Genomic DNA, 24512 nt, shown 5'->3' with positions numbered 1-24512 from the left:
AGGAAAGTGCATTTCAAGCAGAGACCAGGAGGGACTTGTTTACACCGAGAGTGGTCGGAGAATGGAACAATGCGCCCAGCCCTGTTGCTGGAGCCGATTCTTGATGAGATCTTGGGCTCACTGGATGCTAATCTTTCTGCTGTTCTTGCAGGTCCTGCGCTGCTTTTGAGCCGACAGAGCTCGTCCTGGTCTGTCGGCACAGCCCAATTGCAAATGATCGGCTCCGCGTACAGAAGGAACGTGCGTTTGGTACAAGAGTGCATGAAGGCACCGGAAATACATTGGGAACAAATGACCGGTCGCTCAAGACCTCTGTGAAGTACAGGAGCGTGCAACAAGAGGCTGTTTCCGCCCGGTCTCGAACCGGGGACCTTTCGCGTGTTAGGCGAACGTGATAGCCGCTACACTACGGAAACCTGCAGGGACCGCTGCTGGTGTCTCGCTTGCGTTTCGGGCTGAGAAAGGGAAGCGTCACTTTAGGCAGGGGGCGCTGGAGAGAGGAACAAAGGGCGCGATGAAACAAAATGCCGAAACCCGGGATCGAACCAGGGACCTTTAGATCTTCAGTCTAACGCTCTCCCAACTGAGCTATTTCGGCAGTGCACAGAGCCCACAGCCACCTGCTCCAGCGGCATGAGCGCACCAAGAGGAGCGGGAGAGTGTTGCAGGAACGTCACTCAGAAGGAAAGCCACCCAGCTGCGCCCTCTGAGCTCTGTCCAGCGCATCTTCCTCGCATGGACTCCTGCCTGCGAGGGGCAGGAAACAATTAGCAAGAACAGAGCAGCACCCCATGGGTGTCTCATGACCACACCTTAGGTTGTGACACGTGCAGGTGTGAGGGGTTACCGGGCTACTCTGGAGCAGAGCTTCGGCGGAGGGGGGGCGGGAAAGCAGACAAAGAGGTGACACCTCAAGGTCTGCACGATCACAGCTCTCCGCCGCCCCAGGCTTCCGCTCGATAAGCTACTGGACACACCCGCCCCTCCTCACACAGACCGTGGAAAAGCCCCCGAGTGGGAGGGCTCTCTCTTCCTCCCAGGAGCTCTTGGACGCACAGACAGAGCGCGGGGAGCCGCCGCCTGCAAACACGGCTCCAGGCAGGACTCCACTCCGCAGGAGCCGCAGAGCAGAGGAGATGGGGGCAGCTTAGCTCCTGTGCAGAGACCTGAGCTGTTGTTGCTGCGGACGCTGTCTTTTCTGTTCTCGGGGTAGGAGTGAATGTTGAGTTGCCCTTAGAAATGAAGCAGAGCACTTCAACGGCACGGGTGTGTGTGTGTGCGTGCGCCCTGGTGATTCTGGGAGACAGATCGAACCTGGGCTAAAAGAGAGGGGGCTTAGCCCTCTTCCATTTGCTAGTTCAGAGTTGTACAACCCATCTGTATCTGCTAGGCGGCGCAGTCGTCGTGCACAAAGAACGCTTTGAAAAGCGTCAAAAGCAAGTCATTCCGAGTTGGTCGTTTGTGTTTTCCGTTCAGACGCGAAATGCTGACATGATCTCTCGGCTCCTCGGTTGTCATTTCTGTTCCGTAAAGGAATCACAGCACGCGTCGCCTTCCAGCACGCTGGGTCGGGACACGATGCCGAGGATCGGAGAGTGCGGTGTCTTCCTCGTTAGTATAGTGGCAAGTATCCCAGCCTGTCACGCGGGAGACCAGGGTTCGATTCCCTGACGGGGAGTAGAAAGCTTTTCTTTTACCTCCTTAGAGAAAGGACTGCCTTTCACTTCTCTGTTTTCTTTCACAGCGCCGTGCACCTTTTCATTGCTCTCGCTTTCAGAGCCTCCGCACGGCACACGACTCGACATCAGGAAGCACATTGAAGTGAAAGCAGGAAGCGCTGCGACATGCACTGTGCAGATCCCGCCACACTAAGAGGTGAGTGGGTCTGTTCGACGCACAAAGAACGCTTTGAAAGCATCAAAGGCAAATCATTCCGAGTTGGTCGTTTGTGTTTTCTGTTCAGACGCGAAATGCTGAAATGATCTCTCGGCTCCTCGGTTGTCATTTCTGCTCCGTAAAGGAATCACAGCAGGCGTCGGCTTCCAGCACGGTGGGTCGGGACACGATGCCGGGGGTCGGAGAGAGCGATGTCTTCCTCGTTAGTATAGTGGTGATTATCCGCACCTGTCACGCGGGAGACTGGGGTACATCAGGACGCGCATTGAAGTGAAAGCAGGATGCGCTGCGACATGCACTGTGCAGATCCCGCCACACTAAGAGGTGAGTGGGTCTGTTCGATCACTGCGCTAGGCGAATCCCCAATCCCCTTTTGTGCGTGCCGACAAAGGAAGCCGGTCTGTTTCCGCCCGGTTTCGAACCGGGGACTTTTCGCGTGTGAGGCGAACGTGATAACCACTACACTACGGAAACGGTGGCAATCCCTGCCCAGCGGCCCAGCGCTGAGCTTCGCCAATGCGATTCAGCTGCTTCCAGTGCCTTTATTGGAGTGCGCTGATGGACCGTGCTCTCTCTCCAGAGACCAGCACGCCTGTCATGGACGGAGCAGGAAAGGCGGCGCCACATTCTACAGCCCTCTCCACGCAATCGACGAAATCGGGCTACTGAAGTGGAGAAAATCGCCTCTCCAGAAAGTGCAAATATCATCTTGGAGAGTATAAATCCTATTGCCGAAGGTCAGCCCTGTCTACCAGAGTAACCCTCCCACCTCCAGCAGGGATGATCAGCTCGTCTCACACGCGAGAAGTCTTCGGTTGGAAACAAGCGCCCCCTCTTCTCGCGCGTTTTGCACGTTCGAATGGTTTTAATGCGGCTCCTTCGTACACGGTGCTGATCTTTTGGAAAGCAGGAGGCAAAACTGACACGTTCCCATACCGGGAGTCGAACCCGGGCCGCCTGGGTGAAAACCAGGAATCCTAACCGCTAGACCATATGGGAGCACACACCCCTTCTGTTCCGGGCATCATGCAAGCAAACTACATAAATATGAGAAAACGCGCAAGAGAGTTGTCACTCAGAGTGTCGAAGGGTCGATGTATACTGGGGCTCAGTTGAAATGCAACGTCAGGACTTTTCCGAATTAGGTCACACGAAGAGAGCACAGCCTTTTCCGGCCTGCCACGTGGGTATCGGTAACTCGCCGTGATCGTATAGTGGTCAGTACTTTGCGTTGTGGCCGCAACAACCCCGGTTCGAATCCGGGTCACGGCAGAATAGGGGCGTCTGCTTTGACTACTTGCGCGAATGAAGGCAAAAAAAAGCCAATCGATGTGAACGAACGGCGCTTTACAGAGGAGTACTGCCTGACTGGATCGTTGATGAACGACAGAGGCCACTCTGACCTCTTCTCGGTTTTCTTCAATGACTTACTAAGGATCTTCTTCACATTCGCCCATGCAGGGGAAGCCAGTTACACCAAAGCAAACGCAGGAAAGTGCATTTCAAGCAGAGACCAGGAGGGACTTGTTTACACCGAGAGTGGTCGGAGAATGGAACAATGCGCCCAGCCCTGTTGCTGGAGCCGATTCTTGATGAGATCTTGGGCTCACTAAGAGGCCCCCGCTGGATGCTAATCTTTCTGTTGTTGTTGCAGGTCCTGCGCTGCTTTTGAGCCGACAGAGCTCGTCCTGGTCTGTCGGCACAGCCCAATTGCAAATGATCGGCTCCGCGTACAGAAGGAACGTGCGTTTGGTACAAGAGTGCATGAAGGCACCGGAAATACATTGGGAACAAATGACCGGTCGCTCAAGACCTCTGTGAAGTACAGGAGCGTGCAAAAAGAGGCTGTTTCCGCCCGGTCCCGAACCGGGGACCTTTCGCGTGTGAGGCGAACGTGATAGCCGCTACACTACGGAAACCTGCAGGGACCGCTGCTGGTGTCTCGCTTGCGTTTCGGGCTGAGAAAGGGAAGCGTCACTTTAGGCAGGGGGCGCTGGAGAGAGGAACAAAGGGCGCGATGAAACAAAATGCCGAAACCCGGGATCAAACCAGGGACTTTTAGATCTTCAGTCTAACGCTCTCCCAACTGACCTATTTCGGCAGTGCGCAGAGCCCACAGCCACCTGCTCCAGCCTTCCTGTGTTGCGGCATGAGCGCACCAAGAGGAGCGGGAGAGTGTTGCAGGAACGTCACTCAGAAGGAAAGCCACCCAGCTGTGCCCTCTGAGCTCTGTCCAGCGCATCTTCCTCGCATGGACTCCTGCCTGCGACGGGCAGGAAACAATTAGCAAGAACAGAGCAGCACCCCATGGGTGTCTCATGACCACACCTTAGGTTGTGACACGTGCAGGTGTGAGGGGTTGCCGGGCTACTCTGGAGCAGAGCTTGGGCGGAGGGGGGGCGGGAAAGCAGACAAAGAGGTGACACCTCAAGGTCTGCACGATCACAGCTCTCCGCCGCCCCAGGCTTCCGCTCGATAAGCTACTGGACACACCCGCCCCTCCTCACACAGACCGTGGAAAAGCCCCCGAGTGGGAGGGCTCTCTCTTCCTCCCAGGAGCTCTTGGACGCACAGACAGAGCGCGGGGAGCCGCCGCCTGCAAACACGGCTCCAGGCAGGACTCCACTCCGCAGGAGCCGCAGAGCAGAGGAGATGGGGGCAGCTTAGCTCCTGTGCAGAGACCTGAGCTGTTGTTGCTGCGGACGCTGTCTTTTCTGTTCTCGGGGTAGGAGTGAATGTTGAGTTGCCCTTAGAAATGAAGCAGAGCACTTCAACGGCACGGGTGTGTGTGCGTGCGCCCTGGTGATTCTGGGAGACAGATCGAACCTGGGCTAAAAGAGAGGGGGCTTAGCCCTCTTCCATTTGCTAGTTCAGAGTTGTACAACCCATCTGTATCTGCTAGGCGGCGCAGTCGTCGTGCACAAAGAACGCTTTGAAAAGCGTCAAAAGCAAGTCATTCCGAGTTGGTCGTTTGTGTTTTCCGTTCAGACGCGAAATGCTGACATGATCTCTCGGCTCCTCGGTTGTCATTTCTGTTCCGTAAAGGAATCACAGCACGCGTCGCCTTCCAGCACGCTGGGTCGGGACACGATGCCGAGGATCGGAGAGTGCGGTGTCTTCCTCGTTAGTATAGTGGCAAGTATCCCCGCCTGTCACGCGGGAGACCAGGGTTCGGTTCCCTGACGGGGAGTAGAAAGCTTTTCTTTTACCTCCTTAGAGAAAGGACTGCCTTTCACTTCTCTGTTTTCTTTCACAGCGCCGTGCACCTTTTCATTGCTCTCGCTTTCAGAGCCTCCGCACGGCACACGACTCGACATCAGGAAGCACATTGAAGTGAAAGCAGGAAGCGCTGCGACATGCACTGTGCAGATCCCGCCACACTAAGAGGTGAGTGGGTCTGTTCGATGCACAAAGAACGCTTTGAAAGCATCAAAGGCAAATCATTCCGAGTTGGTCGTTTGTGTTTTCTGTTCAGACGCGAAATGCTGAAATGATCTCTCGGCTCCTCGGTTGTCATTTCTGCTCCGTAAAGGAATCACAGCAGGCGTCGGCTTCCAGCACGGTGGGTCGGGACACGATGCCGGGGGTCGGAGAGAGCGATGTCTTCCTCGTTAGTATAGTGGTGATTATCCGCACCTGTCACGCGGGAGACTGGGGTACATCAGGACGCGCATTGAAGTGAAAGCAGGATGCGCTGCGACATGCACTGTGCAGATCCCGCCACACTAAGAGGTGAGTGGGTCTGTTCGATCACTGCGCTAGGCGAATCCCCAATCCCCTTTTGTGCGTGCCGACAAAGGAAGCCGGTCTGTTTCCGCCCGGTTTCGAACCGGGGACCTTTCGCGTGTGAGGCGAACGTGATAACCACTACACTACGGAAACGGTGGCAATCCCTGCCCAGCGGCCCAGCGCTGAGCTTCGCCAATGCGATTCAGCTGCTTCCAGTGCCTTTATTGGAGTGCGCTGATGGACCGTGCTCTCTCTCCAGAGACCAGCACGCCTGTCATGGACGGAGCAGGAAAGGCGGCGCCACATTCTACAGCCCTCTCCACGCAATCGACGAAATCGGGCTACTGAAGTGGAGAAAATCGCCTCTCCAGAAAGTGCAAATATCATCTTGGAGAGTATAAATCCTATTGCCGAAGGTCAGCCCTGTCTACCAGAGTAACCCTCCCACCTCCTGCAGCGATGATCAGCTCGTCTCACACGCGAGAAGTCTTCGGTTGGAAACAAGCGCCCCCTCTTCTCGCGCGTTTTGCACGTTCGAGTGGTTTTAATGCGGCTCCTTCGTACACGGTGCTGATCTTTTGGAAAGCAGGAGGCAAAACTGACACGTTCCCATACCGGGAGTCAAACCCGGGCTGCCTGGGTGAAAACCAGGAATCCTAACCGCTAGACCATATGGGAGCACACAACCCCGCTGTTCCGGGCATCATGCAAGCAAACTACATAAATATGAGAAAACACGCAAGAGAGTTGTCACTCAGAGTGTCGAACGGTCGATGTATACTGGGGCTCAGTTGAAATGCAACGTCAGGACTTTTCCGAATTAGGTCACACGAAGAGAGCACAGCCTTTTCCGCCCTACCATGTGTGTATCGGTAACTCGCCGTGACCGTATAGTGGTCAGTACTTTGCGTTGTGGCCGCAACAACCCCGGTTCGAATCCGGGTCACGGCAGAATAGGGGCGTCTGCTTTTACTACTTGCGCGAATGAAGGCAAAAAAAAGCCAATCGATGTGAACGAACGGCGCTTTACAGAGGAGTACTGCCTGACTGGATCGTTGATGAACGACAGAGGCCACTCCGACCTCTTCTCGGTTTTCTTCAACGACTTACTAAGGATCTTCTTCACATTCGCCCATGAAGGGGAAGCCAGTTACACCAAAGCAAACGCAGGAAAGTGCATTTCAAGCAGAGACCAGGAGGGACTTGTTTACACCGAGAGTGGTCGGAGAATGGAACAATGCGCCCAGCCCTGTTGCTGGAGCCGATTCTTGATGAGATCTTGGGCTCACTGGATGCTAATCTTTCTGTTGTTCTTGCAGGTCCTGCGCTGCTTTTGAGCCGACAGAGCTCGTCCTGGTCTGTCGGCACAGCCCAATTGCAAATGATCGGCTCCGCGTACAGAAGGAACGTGCGTTTGGTACAAGAGTGCATGAAGGCACCGGAAATACATTGGGAACAAATGACCGGTCGCTCAAGACCTCTGTGAAGTACAGGAGCGTGCAACAAGAGGCTGTTTCCGCCCGGTCTCGAACCGGGGACCTTTCGCGTGTTAGGCGAACGTGATAGCCGCTACACTACGGAAACCTGCAGGGACCGCTGCTGGTGTCTCGCTTGCGTTTCGGGCTGAGAAAGGGAAGCGTCACTTTAGGCAGGGGGCGCTGGAGAGAGGAACAAAGGGCGCGATGAAACAAAATGCCGAAACGCGGGATCGAACCAGGGACCTTTAGATCTTCAGTCTAACGCTCTCCCAACTGAGCTATTTCGGCAGTGCACAGAGCCCACAGCCACCTGCTCCAGCGGCATGAGCGCACCAAGAGGAGCGGGAGAGTGTTGCAGGAACGTCACTCAGAAGGAAAGCCACCCAGCTGCGCCCTCTGAGCTCTGTCCAGCGCATCTTCCTCGCATGGACTCCTGCCTGCGACGGGCAGGAAACAATTAGCAAGAACAGAACAGCACCCCATGGGTGTCTCATGACCACACCTTAGGTTGTGACACGTGCAGGTGTGAGGGGTTGCCGGGCTACTCTGGAGCAGAGCTTGGGCGGAGGGGGGGCGGGAAAGCAGACAAAGAGGTGACACCTCAAGGTCTGCACGATCACAGCTCTCCGCCGCCCCAGGCTTCCGCTCGATAAGCTACTGGACACACCCGCCCCTCCTCACACAGACCGTGGAAAAGCCCCCGAGTGGGAGGGCTCTCTCTTCCTCCCAGGAGCTCTTGGACACGACGCACAGACAGAGCGCGGGGAGCCGCCGCCTGCAAACACGGCTCCAGGCAGGACTCCACTCCACAGGAGCCGCAGAGCAGAGGAGATGGGGGCAGCTTAGTTCCTGTGCAGAGACCTGAGCTGTTGTTGCTGCGGACGCTGTCTTTTCTGTTCTCGGGGTAGGAGTGAATGTTGAGTTGCCCTTAGAAATGAAGCAGAGCACTTCAACGGCACGGGTGTGTGTGTGTGCGTGCGCCCTGGTGATTCTGGGAGACAGATCGAACCTGGGCTAAAAGAGAGGGGGCTTAGCCCTCTTCCATTTGCTAGTTCAGAGTTGTACAACCCATTTGTATCTGCTAGGCGGCGCAGTCGTCGTGCACAAAGAACGCTTTGAAAAGCGTCAAAAGCAAGTCATTCCGAGTTGGTCGTTTGTGTTTTCCGTTCAGACGCGAAATGCTGAAATGATCTCTCGGCTCCTCGGTTGTCATTTCTGCTCCGTAAAGGAATCACAGCACGCGTCGCCTTCCAGCACGCTGGGTCGGGACACGATGCCGGGGATCGAAGGGTGTGACGTCTTCCTCGTTAGTATAGTGGCGAGTATCCTTGCCTGTCACGCGTGAGACCGGGGTTCGATTCCCCGACGGGGAGTAGAAAGCTTTTCTTTTACCTCCTTAGAGAAAGGACTGCCTTTCACTTCTCTGTTTTCTTTCACAGCGTCGTGCACCTTTTCATTGCTCTCGCTTTCAGAGCCTCCGCACGGCACACGACTCGACATCAGAAAGCACATTGAAGTGAAAGCAGGAAGCGCTGCGACATGCACTGTGCAGATCCCGCCACACTAAGAGGTGAGTGGGTCTGTTCGATGCACAAAGAACGCTTTGATAAGCGTCAAAGGCAAGTCATTCCGAGTTGGTCGTTTGTGTTTTCTGTTCAGACGCGAAATGCTGAAATGATCTCTCGGCTCCTCGGTTGTCATTTCTGCTCCGTAAAGGAATCACAGCACGCGTCGGCTTCCAGCACGGTGGGTCGGGACACGATGCCGGGGGTCGAAGGGTGCGATGTCTTCCTCGTTAGTATAGTGGTGATTATCCCCACCTGTCACGCGGGAGACTGGGGTACATCAGGACGCGCATTGGAGTGAAAGCAGGATGCGCTGCGACATGCACTGTGCAGATCCCGCCACACTAAGAGGTGAGTGGGTCTGTGCGATCACAGCGCTAGGCGAATCCCCAATCCCCTTTTGTGCGTGGCGACAAAAGAAGCCGGTCTGTTTCCGCCCAGTTTCGAACCATTGACTTTTCGCGTGGGAGGCAAACGTGATAACCACTACACTACGGAAACGGTAGCAAACCCTTCCCAGCGGCCCAGTGCTGAGCTTCGCCAATGCGATTCAGCTGCTTCCAGTGCCTTTATTGGAGTGCGCTGATGGACCGTGCTCTCTCTCCAGAGACCAGCACGCCTGTCATGGACGGAGCAGGAAAAGCGGCGCCACATTCTACAGCCCTCTCCACGCAATCGACGAAATCGGGCTACTGAAGTGGAGAAAATCGCCTCTCCAGAAAGTGCAAATATCATCTTGGAGAGTATAAATCCTATTGCCGAAGGTCAGCCCTGTCTACCAGAGTAACCCTCCCACCTCCTGCAGCGATGATCAGCTCGTCTCACACGCGAGAAGTCTTCGGTTGGAAACAAGCGCCCCCTCTTCTCGCGCGTTTTGCACGTTCGAGTGGTTTTAATGCGGCTCCTTCGTACACGGTGCTGATCTTTTGGAAAGCAGGAGGCAAAACTGACACGTTCCCATACCGGGAGTCAAACCCGGGCCGCCTGGGTGAAAACCAGGAATCCTAACCGCTAGACCATATGGGAGCACACAACCCCGCTGTTCCGGGCATCATGCAAGCAAACTACATAAATATGAGAAAACACGCAAGAGAGTTGTCACTCAGAGTGTCGAAGGGTCGATGTATACTGGGGCTCAGTTGAAATGCAACGTCAGGACTTTTCCGAATTAGGTCACACGAAGAGAGCACAGCCTTTTCCGCCCTACCATGTGTGTATCGGTAACTCGCCGTGATCGTATAGTGGTCAGTACTTTGCGTTGTGGCCGCAACAACCCCGGTTCGAATCCGGGTCACGGCAGAATAGGGGCGTCTACTTTTACTACTTGCGCGAATGAAGGCAAAAGAAAGCCAATCGATGTGAACGAACGGCGCTTTACAGAGGAGTACTGCCTGACTGGATCGTTGATGAACGACAGAGGCCACTCCGACCTCTTCTCGGTTTTCTTCAACGACTTACTAAGGATCTTCTTCACATTCGCCCATGCAGGGGAAGCCAGTTACACCAAAGCAAACGCAGGAAAGTGCATTTCAAGCAGAGACCAGGAGGGACTTGTTTACACCGAGAGTGGTCGGAGAATGGAACAATGCGCCCAGCCCTGTTGCTGGAGCCGATTCTTGATGAGATCTTGGGCTCACTGGATACTAATCTTTCTGTTGTTCTTGCAGGTCCTGCGCTGCTTTTGAGCCGACAGAGCTCGTCCTGGTCTGTCGGCACAGCCCAATTGCAAATGATCGGCTCCGCGTAGAGAAGGAACGTGCGTTTGGTACAAGAGTGCATGAAGGCACCGGAAATACATTGGGAACAAATGACCGGTCGCTCAAGACCTCTGTGAAGTACAGGAGCGTGCAACAAGAGGCTGTTTCCGCCCGGTCTCGAACCGGGGACCTTTCGCGTGTTAGGCGAACGTGATAGCCGCTACACTACGGAAACCTGCAGGGATTGCTGCTGGTGTCTCGCTTGCGTTTCGGGCTGAGAAAGGGAAGCGTCACTTTAGGCAGGGGGCGCTGGAGAGAGGAACAAAGGGCGCGATGAAACAAAATGCTGAAACCCGGGATCGAACCAGGGACCTTTAGATCTTCAGTCTAACGCTCTCCCAACTGAGCTATTTCGGCAGTGCACAGAGCCCACAGCCACCTGCTCCAGCCTTCCTGTGTTGCGGCATGAGCGCACCAAGAGGAGCGGGAGAGTGTTGCAGGAACGTCACTCAGAAGGAAAGCCACCCAGCTGCGCCCTCTGAGCTCTGTCCAGCGCATCTTCCTCGCATGGACTCCTGCCTGCGACGGGCAGGAAACAATTAGCAAGAACAGAACAGCACCCCATGGGTGTCTCATGACCACACCTTAGGTTGTGACACGTGCAGGTGTGAGGGGTTGCCGGGCTACTCTGGAGCAGAGCTTGGGCGGAGGGGGGGCGGGAAAGCAGACAAAGAGGTGACACCTCAAGGTCTGCACGATCACAGCTCTCCGCCGCCCCAGGCTTCCGCTCGATAAGCTACTGGACACACCCGCCCCTCCTCACACAGACCGTGGAAAAGCCCCCGAGTGGGAGGGCTCTCTCTTCCTCCCAGGAGCTCTTGGACACGACGCACAGACAGAGCGCGGGGAGCCGCCGCCTGCAAACACGGCTCCAGGCAGGACTCCACTCCACAGGAGCCGCAGAGCAGAGGAGATGGGGGCAGCTTAGTTCCTGTGCAGAGACCTGAGCTGTTGTTGCTGCGGACGCTGTCTTTTCTGTTCTCGGGGTAGGAGTGAATGTTGAGTTGCCCTTAGAAATGAAGCAGAGCACTTCAACGGCACGGGTGTGTGTGTGTGCGTGCGCCCTGGTGATTCTGGGAGACAGATCGAACCTGGGCTAAAAGAGAGGGGGCTTAGCCCTCTTCCATTTGCTAGTTCAGAGTTGTACAACCCATTTGTATCTGCTAGGCGGCGCAGTCGTCGTGCACAAAGAACGCTTTGAAAAGCGTCAAAAGCAAGTCATTCCGAGTTGGTCGTTTGTGTTTTCCGTTCAGACGCGAAATGCTGAAATGATCTCTCGGCTCCTCGGTTGTCATTTCTGCTCCGTAAAGGAATCACAGCACGCGTCGCCTTCCAGCACGCTGGGTCGGGACACGATGCCGGGGATCGAAGGGTGTGATGTCTTCCTCGTTAGTATAGTGGCGAGTATCCTTGCCTGTCACGCGTGAGACCGGGGTTCGATTCCCCGACGGGGAGTAGAAAGCTTTTCTTTTACCTCCTTAGAGAAAGGACTGCCTTTCACTTCTCTGTTTTCTTTCACAGCGTCGTGCACCTTTTCATTGCTCTCGCTTTCAGAGCCTCCGCACGGCACACGACTCGACATCAGAAAGCACATTGAAGTGAAAGCAGGAAGCGCTGCGACATGCAGTGTGCAGATCCCGCCACACTAAGAGGTGAGTGGGTCTGTTCGATGCACAAAGAACGCTTTGATAAGCGTCAAAGGCAAGTCATTCCGAGTTGGTCGTTTGTGTTTTCTGTTCAGACGCGAAATGCTGAAATGATCTCTCGGCTCCTCGGTTGTCATTTCTGCTCCGTAAAGGAATCACAGCACGCGTCGGCTTCCAGCACGGTGGGTCGGGACACGATGCCGGGGGTCGAAGGGTGTGATGTCTTCCTCGTTAGTATAGTGGTGATTATCCCCACCTGTCACGCGGGAGACTGGGGTACATCAGGACGCGCATTGGAGTGAAAGCAGGATGCGCTGCGACATGCACTGTGCAGATCCCGCCACACTAAGAGGTGAGTGGGTCTGTGCGATCACAGCGCTAGGCGAATCCCCAATCCCCTTTTGTGCGTGGCGACAAAAGAAGCCGGTCTGTTTCCGCCCAGTTTCGAACCATTGACTTTTCGCGTGGGAGGCAAACGTGATAACCACTACACTACGGAAACGGTAGCAAACCCTTCCCAGCGGCCCAGTGCTGAGCTTCGCCAATGCGATTCAGCTGCTTCCAGTGCCTTTATTGGAGTGCGCTGATGGACCGTGCTCTCTCTCCAGAGACCAGCACGCCTGTCATGGACGGAGCAGGAAAAGCGGCGCCACATTCTACAGCCCTCTCCACGCAATCGACGAAATCGGGCTACTGAAGTGGAGAAAATCGCCTCTCCAGAAAGTGCAAATATCATCTTGGAGAGTATAAATCCTATTGCCGAAGGTCAGCCCTGTCTACCAGAGTAACCCTCCCACCTCCTGCAGCGATGATCAGCTCGTCTCACACGCGAGAAGTCTTCGGTTGGAAACAAGCGCCCCCTCTTCTCGCGCGTTTTGCACGTTCGAGTGGTTTTAATGCGGCTCCTTCGTACACGGTGCTGATCTTTTGGAAAGCAGGAGGCAAAACTGACACGTTCCCATACCGGGAGTCAAACCCGGGCCGCCTGGGTGAAAACCAGGAATCCTAACCGCTAGACCATATGGGAGCACACAACCCCGCTGTTCCGGGCATCATGCAAGCAAACTACATAAATATGAGAAAACACGCAAGAGAGTTGTCACTCAGAGTGTCGAAGGGTCGATGTATACTGGGGCTCAGTTGAAATGCAACGTCAGGACTTTTCCGAATTAGGTCACACGAAGAGAGCACAGCCTTTTCCGCCCTACCATGTGTGTATCGGTAACTCGCCGTGATCGTATAGTGGTCAGTACTTTGCGTTGTGGCCGCAACAACCCCGGTTCGAATCCGGGTCACGGCAGAATAGGGGCGTCTACTTTTACTACTTGCGCGAATGAAGGCAAAAGAAAGCCAATCGATGTGAACGAACGGCGCTTTACAGAGGAGTACTGCCTGACTGGATCGTTGATGAACGACAGAGGCCACTCCGACCTCTTCTCGGTTTTCTTCAACGACTTACTAAGGATCTTCTTCACATTCGCCCATGCAGGGGAAGCCAGTTACACCAAAGCAAACGCAGGAAAGTGCATTTCAAGCAGAGACCAGGAGGGACTTGTTTACACCGAGAGTGGTCGGAGAATGGAACAATGCGCCCAGCCCTGTTGCTGGAGCCGATTCTTGATGAGATCTTGGGCTCACTGGATGCTAATCTTTCTGTTGTTCTTGCAGGTCCTGCGCTGCTTTTGAGCCGACAGAGCTCGTCCTGGTCTGTCGGCACAGCCCAATTGCAAATGATCGGCTCCGCGTACAGAAGGAACGTGCGTTTGGTACAAGAGTGCATGAAGGCACCGGAAATACATTGGGAACAAATGACCGGTCGCTCAAGACCTCTGTGAAGTACAGGAGCGTGCAACAAGAGGCTGTTTCCGCCCGGTCTCGAACCGGGGACTTTTCGCGTGTTAGGCGAACGTGATAGCCGCTACACTACGGAAACCTGCAGGGACCGCTGCTGGTGTCTCGCTTGCGTTTCGGGCTGAGAAAGGGAAGCGTCACTTTAGGCAGGGGGCGCTGGAGAGAGGAACAAAGGGCGCGATGAAACAAAATGCCGAAACCCGGGATCGAACCAGGGACCTTTAGATCTTCAGTCTAACGCTCTCCCAACTGAGCTATTTCGGCAGTGCACAGAGCCCACAGCCACCTGCTCCAGCGGCATGAGCGCACCAAGAGGAGCGGGAGAGTGTTGCAGGAACGTCACTCAGAAGGAAAGCCACCCAGCTGCGCCCTCTGAGCTCTGTCCAGCGCATCTTCCTCGCATGGACTCCTGCCTGCGACGGGCAGGAAACAATTAGCAAGAACAGAACAGCACCCCATGGGTGTCTCATGACCACACCTTAGGTTGTGACACGTGCAGGTGTGAGGGGTTGCCGGGCTACTCTGGAGCAGAGCTTGGGCGGAGGGGGGGCGGGAAAGCAGACAAAGAGGTGACACCTCAAGGTCTGCACGATCACAGCTCTCCGCCGCCCCAGGCTTCCGCTCGATAAGCTACTGGACACACCCGCCCCTCCTCACACAGACCGTGGAAAAGCCCCCGAGTGGGAGGGCTCTCTCTTCCTCCCAGGAGCTCTTGGACACGACGCACAGACAGAGCGCGGGGAGCCGCCGCCTGCAAACACGGCTCCAGGCAGGACTCCACTCCACAGGAGCCGCAGAGCAGAGGAGATGGGGGCAGCTTAGTTCCTGTGCAGAGACCTGAGCTGTTGTTGCTGCGGACGCTGTCTTTTCTGTTCTCGGGGTAGGAGTGAATGTTGAGTTGCCCTTAGAAATGAAGCAGAGCACTTCAACGGCACGGGTGTGTGTGTGTGCGTGCGCCCTGGTGATTCTGGGAGACAGATCGAACCTGGGCTAAAAGAGAGGGGGCTTAGCCCTCTTCCATTTGCTAGTTCAGAGTTGTACAACCCATTTGTATCTGCTAGGCGGCGCAGTCGTCGTGCACAAAGAACGCTTTGAAAAGCGTCAAAAGCAAGTCATTCCGAGTTGGTCGTTTGTGTTTTCCGTTCAGACGCGAAATGCTGAAATGATCTCTCGGCTCCTCGGTTGTCATTTCTGCTCCGTAAAGGAATCACAGCACGCGTCGCCTTCCAGCACGCTGGGTCGGGACACGATGCCGGGGATCGAAGGGTGTGATGTCTTCCTCGTTAGTATAGTGGCGAGTATCCTTGCCTGTCACGTGTGAGACCGGGGTTCGATTCCCCGACGGGGAGTAGAAAGCTTTTCTTTTACCTCCTTAGAGAAAGGACTGCCTTTCACTTCTCTGTTTTCTTTCACAGCGTCGTGCACCTTTTCATTGCTCTCGCTTTCAGAGCCTCCGCACGGCACACGACTCGACATCAGAAAGCACATTGAAGTGAAAGCAGGAAGCGCTGCGACATGCAGTGTGCAGATCCCGCCACACTAAGAGGTGAGTGGGTCTGTTCGATGCACAAAGAACGCTTTGATAAGCGTCAAAGGCAAGTCATTCCGAGTTGGTCGTTTGTGTTTTCTGTTCAGACGCGAAATGCTGAAATGATCTCTCGGCTCCTCGGTTGTCATTTCTGCTCCGTAAAGGAATCACAGCACGCGTCGGCTTCCAGCACGGTGGGTCGGGACACGATGCCGGGGGTCGAAGGGTGTGATGTCTTCCTCGTTAGTATAGTGGTGATTATCCCCACCTGTCACGCGGGAGACTGGGGTACATCAGGACGCGCATTGGAGTGAAAGCAGGATGCGCTGCGACATGCACTGTGCAGATCCCGCCACACTAAGAGGTGAGTGGGTCTGTGCGATCACAGCGCTAGGCGAATCCCCAATCCCCTTTTGTGCGTGGCGACAAAAGAAGCCGGTCTGTTTCCGCCCAGTTTCGAACCATTGACTTTTCGCGTGGGAGGCAAACGTGATAACCACTACACTACGGAAACGGTAGCAAACCCTTCCCAGCGGCCCAGTGCTGAGCTTCGCCAATGCGATTCAGCTGCTTCCAGTGCCTTTATTGGAGTGCGCTGATGGACCGTGCTCTCTCTCCAGAGACCAGCACGCCTGTCATGGACGGAGCAGGAAAAGCGGCGCCACATTCTACAGCCCTCTCCACGCAATCGACGAAATCGGGCTACTGAAGTGGAGAAAATCGCCTCTCCAGAAAGTGCAAATATCATCTTGGAGAGTATAAATCCTATTGCCGAAGGTCAGCCCTGTCTACCAGAGTAACCCTCCCACCTCCTGCAGCGATGATCAGCTCGTCTCACACGCGAGAAGTCTTCGGTTGGAAACAAGCGCCCCCTCTTCTCGCGCGTTTTGCACGTTCGAGTGGTTTTAATGCGGCTCCTTCGTACACGGTGCTGATCTTTTGGAAAGCAGGAGGCAAAACTGACACGTTCCCATACCGGGAGTCAAACCCGGGCCGCCTGGGTGAAAACCAGGAATCCTAACCGCTAGACCATATGGGAGCACACAACCCCGCTGTTCCGGGCATCATGCAAGCAAACTACATAAATATGAGAAAACACGCAAGAGAGTTGTCACTCAGAGTGTCGAAGGGTCGATGTATACTGGGGCTCAGTTGAAATGCAACGTCAGGACTTTTCCGAATTAGGTCACACGAAGAGAGCACAGCCTTTTCCGCCCTACCATGTGTGTATCGGTAACTCGCCGTGATCGTATAGTGGTCAGTACTTTGCGTTGTGGCCGCAACAACCCCGGTTCGAATCCGGGTCACGGCAGAATAGGGGCGTCTACTTTTACTACTTGCGCGAATGAAGGCAAAAGAAAGCCAATCGATGTGAACGAACGGCGCTTTACAGAGGAGTACTGCCTGACTGGATCGTTGATGAACGACAGAGGCCACTCCGACCTCTTCTCGGTTTTCTTCAACGACTTACTAAGGATCTTCTTCACATTCGCCCATGCAGGGGAAGCCAGTTACACCAAAGCAAACGCAGGAAAGTGCATTTCAAGCAGAGACCAGGAGGGACTTGTTTACACCGAGAGTGGTCGGAGAATGGAACAATGCGCCCAGCCCTGTTGCTGGAGCCGATTCTTGATGAGATCTTGGGCTCACTGGATGCTAATCTTTCTGTTGTTCTTGCAGGTCCTGCGCTGCTTTTGAGCCGACAGAGCTCGTCCTGGTCTGTCGGCACAGCCCAATTGCAAATGATCGGCTCCGCGTACAGAAGGAACGTGCGTTTGGTACAAGAGTGCATGAAGGCACCGGAAATACATTGGGAACAAATGACCGGTCGCTCAAGACCTCTGTGAAGTACAGGAGCGTGCAACAAGAGGCTGTTTCCGCCCGGTCTCGAACCGGGGACCTTTCGCGTGTTAGGCGAACGTGATAGCCGCTACACTACGGAAACCTGCAGGGACCGCTGCTGGTGTCTCGCTTGCGTTTCGGGCTGAGAAAGGGAAGCGTCACTTTAGGCAGGGGGCGCTGGAGAGAGGAACAAAGGGCGCGATGAAACAAAATGCCGAAACCCGGGATCGAACCAGGGACCTTTAGATCTTCACTCTAACGCTCTCCCAACTGAGCTATTTCGGCAGTGCACAGAGCCCACAGCCACCTGCTCCAGCGGCATGAGCGCACCAAGAGGAGCGGGAGAGTGTTGCAGGAACGTCACTCAGAAGGAAAGCCACCCAGCTGCGCCCTCTGAGCTCTGTCCAGCGCATCTTCCTCGCATGGACTCCTGCCTGCGACGGGCAGGAAACAATTAGCAAGAACAGAACAGCACCCCATGGGTGTCTCATGACCACACCTTAGGTTGTGACACGTGCAGGTGTGAGGGGTTGCCGGGCTACTCTGGAGCAGAGCTTGGGCGGAGGGGGGGCGGGAAAGCAGACAAAGAGGTGACACCTCAAGGTCTGCACGATCACAGCTCTCCGCCGCCCCAGGCTTCCGCTCGATAAGCTACTGGACACACCCGCCCCTCCTCACACAGACCGTGGAAAAGCCCCCGAGTGGGAGGGCTCTCTCTTCCTCCCAGGAGCTCTTGGACACGACGCACAGACAGAGCGCGGGGAGCCGCCGCCTGCAAACACGGCTCCAGGCAGGACTCCACTCCACAGGAGCCGCAGAGCAGAGGAGATGGGGGCAGCTTAGTTCCTGTGCAGAGACCTGAGCTGTTGTTGCTGCGGACGCTGTCTTTTCTGTTCTCGGGGTAGGAGTGAATGTTGAGTTGCCCTTAGAAATGAAGCAGAGCACTTCAACGGCACGGGTGTGTGTGTGTGCGTGCGCCCTGGTGATTCTGGGAGACAGATCGAACCTGGGCTAAAAGAGAGGGGGCTTAGCCCTCTTCCATTTGCTAGTTCAGAGTTGTACAACCCATTTGTATCTGCTAGGCGGCGCAGTCGTCGTGCACAAAGAACGCTTTGAAAAGCGTCAAAAGCAAGTCATTCCGAGTTGGTCGTTTGTGTTTTCCGTTCAGACGCGAAATGCTGAAATGATCTCTCGGCTCCTCGGTTGTCATTTCTGCTCCGTAAAGGAATCACAGCACGCGTCGCCTTCCAGCACGCTGGGTCGGGACACGATGCCGGGGATCGAAGGGTGTGATGTCTTCCTCGTTAGTATAGTGGCGAGTATCCTTGCCTGTCACGCGTGAGACCGGGGTTCGATTCCCCGACGGGGAGTAGAAAGCTTTTCTTTTACCTCCTTAGAGAAAGGACTGCCTTTCACTTCTCTGTTTTCTTTCACAGCGTCGTGCACCTTTTCATTGCTCTCGCTTTCAGAGCCTCCGCACGGCACACGACTCGACATCAGAAAGCACATTGAAGTGAAAGCAGGAAGCGCTGCGACATGCAGTGTGCAGATCCCGCCACACTAAGAGGTGAGTGGGTCTGTTCGATGCACAAAGAACGCTTTGATAAGCGTCAAAGGCAAGTCATTCCGAGTTGGTCGTTTGTGTTTTCTGTTCAGACGCGAAATGCTGAAATGATCTCTCGGCTCCTCGGTTGTCATTTCTGCTCCGTAAAGGAATCACAGCACGCGTCGGCTTCCAGCACGGTGGGTCGGGACACGATGCCGGGGGTCGAAGGGTGTGATGTCTTCCTCGTTAGTATAGTGGTGATTATCCCCACCTGTCACGCGGGAGACTGGGGTACATCAGGACGCGCATTGGAGTGAAAGCAGGATGCGCTGCGACATGCACTGTGCAGATCCCGCCACACTAAGAGGTGAGTGGGTCTGTGCGATCACAGCGCTAGGCGAATCCCCAATCCCCTTTTGTGCGTGGCGACAAAAGAAGCCGGTCTGTTTCCGCCCAGTTTCGAACCATTGACTTTTCGCGTGGGAGGCAAACGTGATAACCACTACACTACGGAAACGGTAGCAAACCCTTCCCAGCGGCCCAGTGCTGAGCTTCGCCAATGCGATTCAGCTGCTTCCAGTGCCTTTATTGGAGTGCGCTGATGGACCGTGCTCTCTCTCCAGAGACCAGCACGCCTGTCATGGACGGAGCAGGAAAAGCGGCTCCACATTCTACAGCCCTCTCCACGCAATCGACGAAATCGGGCTACTGAAGTGGAGAAAATCGCCTCTCCAGAAAGTGCAAATATCATCTTGGAGAGTATAAATCCTATTGCCGAAGGTCAGCCCTGTCTACCAGAGTAACCCTCCCACCTCCTGCAGCGATGATCAGCTCGTCTCACACGCGAGAAGTCTTCGGTTGGAAACAAGCGCCCCCTCTTCTCGCGCGTTTTGCACGTTCGAGTGGTTTTAATGCGGCTCCTTCGTACACGGTGCTGATCTTTTGGAAAGCAGGAGGCAAAACTGACACGTTCCCATACCGGGAGTCAAACCCGGGCCGCCTGGGTGAAAACCAGGAATCCTAACCGCTAGACCATATGGGAGCACACAACCCCGCTGTTCCGGGCATCATGCAAGCAAACTACATAAATATGAGAAAACACGCAAGAGAGTTGTCACTCAGAGTGTCGAAGGGTCGATGTATACTGGGGCTCAGTTGAAATGCAACGTCAGGACTTTTCCGAATTAGGTCACACGAAGAGAGCACAGCCTTTTCCGCCCTACCATGTGTGTATCGGTAACTCGCCGTGATCGTATAGTGGTCAGTACTTTGCGTTGTGGCCGCAACAACCCCGGTTCGAATCCGGGTCACGGCAGAATAGGGGCGTCTACTTTTACTACTTGCGCGAATGAAGGCAAAAGAAAGCCAATCGATGTGAACGAACGGCGCTTTACAGAGGAGTACTGCCTGACTGGATCGTTGATGAACGACAGAGGCCACTCCGACCTCTTCTCGGTTTTCTTCAACGACTTACTAAGGATCTTCTTCACATTCGCCCATGCAGGGGAAGCCAGTTACACCAAAGCAAACGCAGGAAAGTGCATTTCAAGCAGAGACCAGGAGGGACTTGTTTACACCGAGAGTGGTCGGAGAATGGAACAATGCGCCCAGCCCTGTTGCTGGAGCCGATTCTTGATGAGATCTTGCGCTCACTGGATACTAATCTTTCTGTTGTTCTTGCAGGTCCTGCGCTGCTTTTGAGCCGACAGAGCTCGTCCTGGTCTGTCGGCACAGCCCAATTGCAAATGATCGGCTCCGCGTAGAGAAGGAACGTGCGTTTGGTACAAGAGTGCATGAAGGCACCGGAAATACATTGGGAACAAATGACCGGTCGCTCAAGACCTCTGTGAAGTACAGGAGCGTGCAACAAGAGGCTGTTTCCGCCCGGTCTCGAACCGGGGACCTTTCGCGTGTTAGGCGAACGTGATAGCCGCTACACTACGGAAACCTGCAGGGACCGCTGCTGGTGTCTCGCTTGCGTTTCGGGCTGAGAAAGGGAAGCGTCACTTTAGGCAGGGGGCGCTGGAGAGAGGAACAAAGGGCGCGATGAAACAAAATGCCGAAACCCGGGATCGAACCAGGGACCTTTAGATCTTCAGTCTAACGCTCTCCCAACTGAGCTATTTCGGCAGTGCACAGAGCCCACAGCCACCTGCTCCAGCCTTCCTGTGTTGCGGCATGAGCGCACCAAGAGGAGCGGGAGAGTGTTGCAGGAACGTCACTCAGAAGGAAAGCCACCCAGCTGTGCCCTCTGAGCTCTGTCCAGCGCATCTTCCTCGCATGGACTCCTGCCTGCGACGGGCAGGAAACAATTAGCAAGAACAGAACAGCACCCCATGGGTGTCTCATGACCACACCTTAGGTTGTGACACGTGCAGGTGTGAGGGGTTGCCGGGCTACTCTGGAGCAGAGCTTGGGCGGAGGGGGGGCGGGAAAGCAGACAAAGAGGTGACACCTCAAGGTCTGCACGATCACAGCTCTCCGCCGCCCCAGGCTTCCGCTCGATAAGCTACTGGACACACCCGCCCCTCCTCACACAGACCGTGGAAAAGCCCCCGAGTGGGAGGGCTCTCTCTTCCTCCCAGGAGCTCTTGGACACGACGCACAGACAGAGCGCGGGGAGCCGCCGCCTGCAAACACGGCTCCAGGCAGGACTCCACTCCGCAGGAGCCGCAGAGCAGAGGAGATGGGGGCAGCTTAGTTCCTGTGCAGAGACCTGAGCTGTTGTTGCTGCGGACGCTGTCTTTTCTGTTCTCGGGGTAGGAGTGAATGTTGAGTTGCCCTTAGAAATGAAGCAGAGCACTTCAACGGCACGGGTGTGTGTGTGTGCGTGCGCCCTGGTGATTCTGGGAGACAGATCGAACCTGGGCTAAAAGAGAGGGGGCTTAGCCCTCTTCCATTTGCTAGTTCAGAGTTGTACAACCCATTTGTATCTGCTAGGCGGCGCAGTCGTCGTGCACAAAGAACGCTTTGAAAAGCGTCAAAAGCAAGTCATTCCGAGTTGGTCGTTTGTGTTTTCCGTTCAGACGCGAAATGCTGCAATGATCTCTCGGCTCCTCGGTTGTCATTTCTGCTCCGTAAAGGAATCACAGCACGCGTCGCCTTCCAGCACGCTGGGTCGGGACACGATGCCGGGGATCGAAGGGTGTGATGTCTTCCTCGTTAGTATAGTGGCGAGTATCCTTGCCTGTCACGCGTGAGACCGGGGTTCGATTCCCCGACGGGGAGTAGAAAGCTTTTCTTTTACCTCCTTAGAGAAAGGACTGCCTTTCACTTCTCTGTTTTCTTTCACAGCGTCGTGCACCTTTTCATTGCTCTCGCTTTCAGAGCCTCCGCACGGCACACGACTCGACATCAGAAAGCACATTGAAGTGAAAGCAGGAAGCGCTGCGACATGCACTGTGCAGATCCCGCCACACTAAGAGGTGAGTGGGTCTGTTCGATCACAGCGCTAGGCGAATCCCCAATCCCCTTTTGTGCGTGGCGACAAAAGAAGCCGGTCTGTTTCCGCCCAGTTTTGAACCAGGGACTTTTCGCGTGTGAGGCAAACGTGATAACCACTACACTACGGAAACGGTAGCAAACCCTTCCCAGCGGCCCAGTGCTGAGCTTCGCCAATGCGATTCAGCTGCTTCCAGTGCCTTTATTGGAGTGCGCTGATGGACCGTGCTCTCTCTCCAGAGACCAGCACGCCTGTCATGGACGGAGCAGGAAAAGCGGCGCCACATTCTACAGCCCTCTCCACGCAATCGACGAAATCGGGCTACTGAAGTGGAGAAAATCGCCTCTCCAGAAAGTGCAAATATCATCTTGGAGAGTATAAATCCTATTGCCGAAGGTCAGCCCTGTCTACCAGAGTAACCCTCCCACCTCCTGCAGCGATGATCAGCTCGTCTCACACGCGAGAAGTCTTCGGTTGGAAACAAGCGCCCCCTCTTCTCGCGCGTTTTGCACGTTCGAGTGGTTTTAATGCGGCTCCTTCGTACACGGTGCTGATCTTTTGGAAAGCAGGAGGCAAAACTGACACGTTCCCATACCGGGAGTCAAACCCGGGCCGCCTGGGTGAAAACCAGGAATCCTAACCGCTAGACCATATGGGAGCACACAACCCCGCTGTTCCGGGCATCATGCAAGCAAACTACATAAATATGAGAAAACACGCAAGAGAGTTGTCACTCAGAGTGTCGAACGGTCGATGTATACTGGGGCTCAGTTGAAATGCAACGTCAGGACTTTTCCGAATTAGGTCACACGAAGAGAGCACAGCCTTTTCCGCCCTACCATGTGTGTAACGGTAACTCGCCGTGACCGTATAGTGGTCAGTACTTTGCGTTGTGGCCGCAACAACCCCGGTTCGAATCCGGGTCACGGCAGAATAGGGGCGTCTGCTTTGACTACTTGCGCGAATGAAGGCAAAAGAAAGCCAATCGATGTGAACGAACGGCGCTTTACAGAGGAGTACTGCCTGACTGGATCGTTGATGAACGACAGAGGCCACTCCGACCTCTTCTCGGTTTTCTTCAACGACTTACTAAGGATCTTCTTCACATTCGCCCATGCAGGGGAAGCCAGTTACACCAAAGCAAACGCAGGAAAGTGCATTTCAAGCAGAGACCAGGAGGGACTTGTTTACACCGAGAGTGGTCGGAGAATGGAACAATGCGCCCAGCCCTGTTGCTGGAGCCGATTCTTGATGAGATCTTGGGCTCACTGGATACTAATCTTTCTGTTGTTCTTGCAGGTCCTGCGCTGCTTTTGAGCCGACAGAGCTCGTCCTGGTCTGTCGGCACAGCCCAATTGCAAATGATCGGCTCCGCGTACAGAAGGAACGTGCGTTTGGTACAAGAGTGCATGAAGGCACCGGAAATACATTGGGAACAAATGACCGGTCGCTCAAGACCTCTGTGAAGTACAGGAGCGTGCAACAAGAGGCTGTTTCCGCCCGGTCTCGAACCGGGGACCTTTCGCGTGTTAGGCGAACGTGATAGCCGCTACACTACGGAAACCTGCAGGGACCGCTGCTGGTGTCTCGCTTGCGTTTCGGGCTGAGAAAGGGAAGCGTCACTTTAGGCAGGGGGCGCTGGAGAGAGGAACAAAGGGCGCGATGAAACAAAATGCTGAAACCCGGGATCGAACCAGGGACCTTTAGATCTTCAGTCTAACGCTCTCCCAACTGAGCTATTTCGGCAGTGCACAGAGCCCACAGCCACCTGCTCCAGCCTTCCTGTGTTGCGGCATGAGCGCACCAAGAGGAGCGGGAGAGTGTTGCAGGAACGTCACTCAGAAGGAAAGCCACCCAGCTGTGCCCTCTGAGCTCTGTCCAGCGCATCTTCCTCGCATGGACTCCTGCCTGCGACGGGCAGGAAACAATTAGCAAGAACAGAACAGCACCCCATGGGTGTCTCATGACCACACCTTAGGTTGTGACACGTGCAGGTGTGAGGGGTTGCCGGGCTACTCTGGAGCAGAGCTTGGGCGGAGGGGGGGCGGGAAAGCAGACAAAGAGGTGACACCTCAAGGTCTGCACGATCACAGCTCTCCGCCGCCCCAGGCTTCCGCTCGATAAGCTACTGGACACACCCGCCCCTCCTCACACAGACCGTGGAAAAGCCCCCGAGTGGGAGGGCTCTCTCTTCCTCCCAGGAGCTCTTGGACACGACGCACAGACAGAGCG

At 55.1% G+C, this 24512-nt stretch overlaps 17 non-coding genes across 17 annotated transcripts; 5 read left to right on the top strand and 12 right to left on the bottom strand.

The window, feature by feature from the left end:
• Positions 1–343: 343 nt before the first annotated feature.
• Positions 344–416, bottom strand: trnav-aac (transfer RNA valine (anticodon AAC)). The gene has a single exon. It is a non-coding gene; the product is annotated as a tRNA-Val (tRNA).
• A 109-nt stretch (positions 417–525) lies between these two features.
• On the bottom strand, positions 526–598 carry trnaf-gaa (transfer RNA phenylalanine (anticodon GAA)). Its single transcript has one exon. It is a non-coding gene; the product is annotated as a tRNA-Phe (tRNA).
• A 1699-nt stretch (positions 599–2297) lies between these two features.
• On the bottom strand, positions 2298–2370 carry trnav-cac (transfer RNA valine (anticodon CAC)). The gene has a single exon. It is a non-coding gene; the product is annotated as a tRNA-Val (tRNA).
• Positions 2371–2823: 453 nt separating this feature from the next.
• Positions 2824–2895, bottom strand: trnae-uuc (transfer RNA glutamic acid (anticodon UUC)). Its single transcript has one exon. It is a non-coding gene; the product is annotated as a tRNA-Glu (tRNA).
• Positions 2896–3096: 201 nt separating this feature from the next.
• On the top strand, positions 3097–3168 carry trnah-gug (transfer RNA histidin (anticodon GUG)). The gene has a single exon. It is a non-coding gene; the product is annotated as a tRNA-His (tRNA).
• A 2537-nt stretch (positions 3169–5705) lies between these two features.
• On the bottom strand, positions 5706–5778 carry trnav-cac (transfer RNA valine (anticodon CAC)). The gene has a single exon. It is a non-coding gene; the product is annotated as a tRNA-Val (tRNA).
• Positions 5779–7136: 1358 nt separating this feature from the next.
• Positions 7137–7209, bottom strand: trnav-aac (transfer RNA valine (anticodon AAC)). Its single transcript has one exon. It is a non-coding gene; the product is annotated as a tRNA-Val (tRNA).
• Positions 7210–9895: 2686 nt separating this feature from the next.
• On the top strand, positions 9896–9967 carry trnah-gug (transfer RNA histidin (anticodon GUG)). Its single transcript has one exon. It is a non-coding gene; the product is annotated as a tRNA-His (tRNA).
• Positions 9968–10527: 560 nt separating this feature from the next.
• trnav-aac (transfer RNA valine (anticodon AAC)) lies at positions 10528–10600 on the bottom strand. The gene has a single exon. It is a non-coding gene; the product is annotated as a tRNA-Val (tRNA).
• Positions 10601–13299: 2699 nt separating this feature from the next.
• On the top strand, positions 13300–13371 carry trnah-gug (transfer RNA histidin (anticodon GUG)). The gene has a single exon. It is a non-coding gene; the product is annotated as a tRNA-His (tRNA).
• A 742-nt stretch (positions 13372–14113) lies between these two features.
• trnaf-gaa (transfer RNA phenylalanine (anticodon GAA)) lies at positions 14114–14186 on the bottom strand. Its single transcript has one exon. It is a non-coding gene; the product is annotated as a tRNA-Phe (tRNA).
• Positions 14187–16690: 2504 nt separating this feature from the next.
• On the top strand, positions 16691–16762 carry trnah-gug (transfer RNA histidin (anticodon GUG)). The gene has a single exon. It is a non-coding gene; the product is annotated as a tRNA-His (tRNA).
• Positions 16763–17322: 560 nt separating this feature from the next.
• trnav-aac (transfer RNA valine (anticodon AAC)) lies at positions 17323–17395 on the bottom strand. The gene has a single exon. It is a non-coding gene; the product is annotated as a tRNA-Val (tRNA).
• A 2686-nt stretch (positions 17396–20081) lies between these two features.
• On the top strand, positions 20082–20153 carry trnah-gug (transfer RNA histidin (anticodon GUG)). The gene has a single exon. It is a non-coding gene; the product is annotated as a tRNA-His (tRNA).
• Positions 20154–20713: 560 nt separating this feature from the next.
• Positions 20714–20786, bottom strand: trnav-aac (transfer RNA valine (anticodon AAC)). Its single transcript has one exon. It is a non-coding gene; the product is annotated as a tRNA-Val (tRNA).
• Positions 20787–20895: 109 nt separating this feature from the next.
• Positions 20896–20968, bottom strand: trnaf-gaa (transfer RNA phenylalanine (anticodon GAA)). The gene has a single exon. It is a non-coding gene; the product is annotated as a tRNA-Phe (tRNA).
• Positions 20969–23771: 2803 nt separating this feature from the next.
• Positions 23772–23844, bottom strand: trnav-aac (transfer RNA valine (anticodon AAC)). The gene has a single exon. It is a non-coding gene; the product is annotated as a tRNA-Val (tRNA).
• Positions 23845–24512: the final 668 nt, after the last annotated feature.

The sequence above is a fragment of the Atractosteus spatula genome, assembly GCF_055471065.1.
Source record: "Atractosteus spatula isolate fAtrSpa1 chromosome 10 unlocalized genomic scaffold, fAtrSpa1.hap1 SUPER_10_unloc_3, whole genome shotgun sequence".
NCBI lineage: Eukaryota > Metazoa > Chordata > Actinopteri > Semionotiformes > Lepisosteidae > Atractosteus > Atractosteus spatula.
Note: the sequence above shows the minus strand (reverse complement) of the source record. Positions and strands in the feature narration are given on the sequence as shown.